The sequence below is a fragment of the Pseudophryne corroboree genome, chromosome 1 (assembly GCF_028390025.1).
Source record: "Pseudophryne corroboree isolate aPseCor3 chromosome 1, aPseCor3.hap2, whole genome shotgun sequence".
NCBI classification, from domain to species: Eukaryota; Metazoa; Chordata; class Amphibia; order Anura; family Myobatrachidae; genus Pseudophryne; species Pseudophryne corroboree.
In genome coordinates, this window is record NC_086444.1 from 800,008,840 (window position 1) to 800,013,686 (window position 4,847).

The 4,847-nt window shown below is 46.6% G+C and overlaps 1 pseudogene; it reads right to left on the minus strand.

Annotated features, from left to right (window-relative positions):
• Nucleotides 1-3,506: 3,506 nt before the first annotated feature.
• Nucleotides 3,507-4,115, minus strand: LOC135049859 (phosphatidylinositol N-acetylglucosaminyltransferase subunit H-like; annotated as a pseudogene).
• Nucleotides 4,116-4,847: the final 732 nt, after the last annotated feature.

Consider the following 4,847-nt stretch of genomic DNA (forward strand, 5'->3'; position numbering starts at 1 on the left):
CCCGGGGTGTCTCAGCTTTACAGCTTTGCCGGGCGGCTACTTGGTCATTGTTGAACACGTTTGCTAAGTTCTGCAAGTTCAATACTTTGTCCTCTGAGGACCTAAAGTTTGGTCATTCAGTTCTGCAGGAACCTCAGCACTTTGCCTCCCGTACTGGGAGCTTTGGTACATTTCCATGGTACTAAATTGGACCTCAGCATCCTCTAGGACGTAAGAGAAAATAGGATTTTAATTACCTACCAGTAAAAAATTTTCTCGTAGTCCGTAGAGGATGCTGGGCTCCCGCCCGGTGCTTAGTTTTCCTGCAATGTTACTTGGTTCAGTATTTTTGGTTCAGCCGTTGCTGAATTGTTCCAAGTCGGTTAGCTTGGCTTTCGTTTTGTGTTATGTGTGTGCTGGTGTGAATCTCACCACTATCTGTATATTTCCTTCTCTTGAAGTATGTCAGTCTTCTTGGGCACAGTTTCTAGACTGAGTCTGGTAGGAGGGGCATAGAGGTAGGAGCCAGCCCACACTGTCAAACTCTTAAAGTGCCAGTGGCTCCCAAAGGACCCGTCTATACCCCATGGTACTAAATTGGACCTCAGCATCCCCTACGGACTACGAGAAAAGGATTTACCGGTAGGTAATTATTCTCCTATTTTTGTATGCAGTATCTTACTCTACATCTACTTCTCAATAATCTCCTGTTTTTTTTGCGCCACCATATTATTAGAATGGTAACCTCACTTAAAAACTAAAAGATTGATGTACATTTGCATTACTTATGATGTAGACTTTAGCTAATTATTTTGTTTAAATTCATTATTAAACCTTGAGAGCTGTTATGTGACTAGGAAACAGATTTTCTAATTTAATCTTAAATGTTACTACATGATCATCTGATAGCTGGAAAATGTTGGTTTTCAAAAACAATTGTGTTTCATCAGTATTTCACGGAAATGAATGATGTGAAATGCTGAGAAATTAAGGTTTCATAAAAGTATATTAGAAAAAAATATATACAGTTTTGGAAATGAGTATCTGAATAATAATGATAATAATAATAATAATAATAATAATAATAATAATAGTAATAAGCCATTGCTCTACTTGCATATGCACTTACATATGCGATTAGTATTGCGAAGGACCGCTTTTCTGATAAGAGCTGTCCTTTGTGATCTCCGGCAGGCCCTGGACTTATGGGTTTATGCGAGTGCGCAGAGTGACCAGGCAGCCGTCGGGCATGCTTTGGGGGGTCCAGTCAGATCCCTCACACCAGCGCTGCGAGAAGCCCATAGGCGTTCCCCTCCGCGGCGGTGCCCCAGTGGCCAGCAGTTGGTACATTCAGTAAATACGGTAAATGGGATTTTACTGCATATTCCATTTAGTACATCCCGCACAAAGTGCTTTACATTTATATTTAAAAAAACAATACAAGATGCAAAATAGGATCTTATGAGGGAAGTGGTTGATCCTGGTTATGTTTGTCAGATGAAAGAATGACAATTTGACCATAACTGACACCTGACATCAAGGACTCCAAGTTAAGGTGAGGAAACCAATTCAGTAAACTTTGGGATTCTCCAAATTGCAGTGATTTGGAGCCATTGAACACAATGGGAAAGCAGGGCTAAACACAATGGACCTAATTTAGAGATAGACGCAGATTGCTGCATACGCAGCCAGATCAATGTGCATCTACTCACATGTTGGGGGCTGCCCAGCACAGCGCAAGGCCGACCAGCATGTGTGATGGGCCACCTCCCGATTTGTGTCCGCAAATGAAACTAAGGTTCGCCCCTGGCTGTCAGGTGGTTGGCCGCCATTTTGTTAATTGGAGCTGCTGCATGTGACATCACGCAGCCACCCCAAAAAGGGTCAAGGCGCGCCCCCTTTCAGGTCTCTCTCCCTGCCCCCCAGCAGCGCAACGCCACCCCGCAAATGCCCGTCGCTGTCAATCGTGTAAGGTCGCGCACGTGCACTGCAGCCAGTGCACGTGTATAGACCACCGGAATGCAGCCGCTGTGTACAGACATGCATCTGCGTTCGGGTCTGAATCACCCCCAAAGTAAAAATGTAAGAAAAAAATATACATTACTAGCAACTTTTCACCTTCTAAATTTATTGCGGCAAACACGGTGGTGTCTGAATGTCCTAACTCGTCTTGCTAAGCCAGCTAGCTGTAGTTTGTTCAGGATAATGTCAGGATGGCACAGACAGCATTAGGTGGTTCCAGCATTATACCAGCAAAAGTATACCCTCAACCCTGACACTGACTACATACTGTAGTCACCTAGCTAGTCACAGGCAGTGGTGCTGAGAGAGGGGTAAAAGGGTACAAATTACCCGGGCACAGGTCTGACGGAGGGGCCCAGTGAGTGTCCAGTAGGGGCCCAGGCCACCTCCCCCTTACCTAGCAGCAGCAGCCCTTTTGCTCAGCCCATCACACCCCGCTGTGTACTGGGCTGCAGTGTGGCCATGGAGATGCTTAAAATACTATTTTTTCAGTATTTTTTTCTAAGGGTACATGATCACACCTGTGATTAGACCACGCCCCTTGAAAAGTACCTGGACCCATCCCAGCTCTCGACTGCTCTGGTCACAGGCAGCTAACTGGCATCGGTTGCCCGAGCCCCAACAGTCTACTCATTGGTGGTTCTGTAATAGGTGCAATGTGTGAGGTGCACATGAGCCCCTGGGTCCAGGGGGGACCACACTGCACACACTGCACCCATATTTGAATACTTACCTTTCCGGAGTCCTGCAATCGCGGTGAAAATCGCAGCCAAAATAGTCACTGCCTACGCACAGTAGCTAAATAGGTCTCCAGAACATGGTGTTTCCGGAGACCTGTGAATCCGCAGTAGACTACCGCAAATGCTGGAAACTACTGCACCATGCAGAGAAGGGAGACCACCCAGAGGTGCACACGGGCCCCCTCCTCTGTTGAAACGCCCTTGAGTCTACTTATACTGTACCTCCTCCCAGGCACTCACCATGTAGCTAATCTCACCTTTGTGATCCACATGTGTAGCTGTGCTGTGTGTGCAGGGATATGTGAGGAATTATCCCTCTTTAACATGAGTCTGCAGACTCCCACAGAAAGCAGTAGTCTCTCTCACAAGAGGCAGGGACAGACTACCCTGTTTGTCACAGTATGCATACATATTTTTTGTTAGAACTGAGAACTTTCATGAGACTGTAGTAAACTCATCACCTGGAGGGATATGTATCAAGCTTTGCAGAGAGTTAAAGTGGAGATGTTTCCCCATGCACCCAATCAGCTTCTAACTATCATTTATCAAACTAAGGGGTCTATGTACTAACAGTAGATAAGACTATAAAACAAAAAGAATGTGAAAATCCTTGTACATGTCGCTTCTCTGTAGATACTAAAGGATTTTCACTGCTCTCTAACTACCTGTACTATGTTTTGGTCTGAATATTTTACTTCCATAGGTTGCTATAGCGGTGATATTTACCTCAGCTTTTACTATAGTCTGAAATGACTCACAGCCTGTTCATTTCTCCAGCACCAGCTTCATCTCAGAAGTCTGCCTGTATTTGCCCTCTCTGCAGTTTAAAGCAGTGGTAGGGTCTCCAGTGCTGCCCCTGTGGGATAGGACCTCCTGATAGCTCATGTAGATCTCCAGCAGGCAGCCCAGACGTGGCTGGGAGTTCTGGTAGAGCAGGATGACATGCGAGAGTGCCTGGAGTCAGAGGGATCCTGCAGCAGAATGCACAGGTAGTAGATGACCCTCTGCATGGAGATGCCCTTGTGGATGACCACGTCCCACACTCAGAACATCTCTATGATGACGTTGCTCTCCTGGCCCGAGGTGTAACCCAGCATCTGTTGTATCCCCAGCCAATCCAGCAGCAGCAGCAATTGCTGATCAACTTACAGCAGGAGCAGGTAGAGGAGCAGCCCCAGCGCGGTGCATGGGATGGCGGCAGTAAGCAAGGCGGTGAGCTAGGTGTACAGGAAAGCGGTGTAGGCCAGCAGTCAGTCCCCACAGGTGCAGCCAATCAGGTGAGAGCAGGGACGACTTGGGGCTGGTGACAGTGAGCTCCTGACAGTTGTCACCGTATGAGCTCTGCTTAAGGGTGATCTTATTCTTGTCCTCCATGCCCAACAGTTATGAAGGGGTGGGGTGGGGTGTTATACTCGTGGCTTCAAGCTAGAGGGTGGGGGGTTTGGGGTTTCCAAGATGGTGGAGGATGAGAAAAGGGAGTCTTTTACTTACATCACAGGGTCCATGTTCCACAAAAGTAGACATAAATCGACCAATCACAGCAGGCCAGTATCTGATTGGGCAACTGAGTTGACACATGCACAGTAAACCGATAAGGGAAGTGCTATGAGTATAAGAGGGTGAGTTAGGGTTGGCTATTGATGGGTTATCCATCTGTGGCTACCATCGATGGTACCATTGATGGATAACCTTGATGGTGTGAAACCATCTGGTAGGGAACCATCGTTACCGTTATCCCTCTCCATAAGGTGGATTAATATTAACAATATCGGTAGCTGCCTCCTGCATCGCAACATGATGCAGGAGAACTGGAGCAGCTTTTTCACAGTGAAAAGACCAATGTTAGTTCATAGACTCCACGGACTTTGAAATGACAGTTAGATGCTGACTGGTTGCTTTTGGCAGCTACTCCAATGTATCTCTCTCCAAGGCTTGACTCTTCTGCTTTCTGGTGCTTTAATCAGTGATATGAACTTTGGGCTTTTGCTCTTAGGAGAGAGTATTGACTGCATAGGAGAGAAAAGAGTTAAACATCTGGGGAGGGGTGGACCTAGCTGTGAGGAAAGTACAGCCTTCTTTAGGGGGAGGGCTTGATATATATAGGGA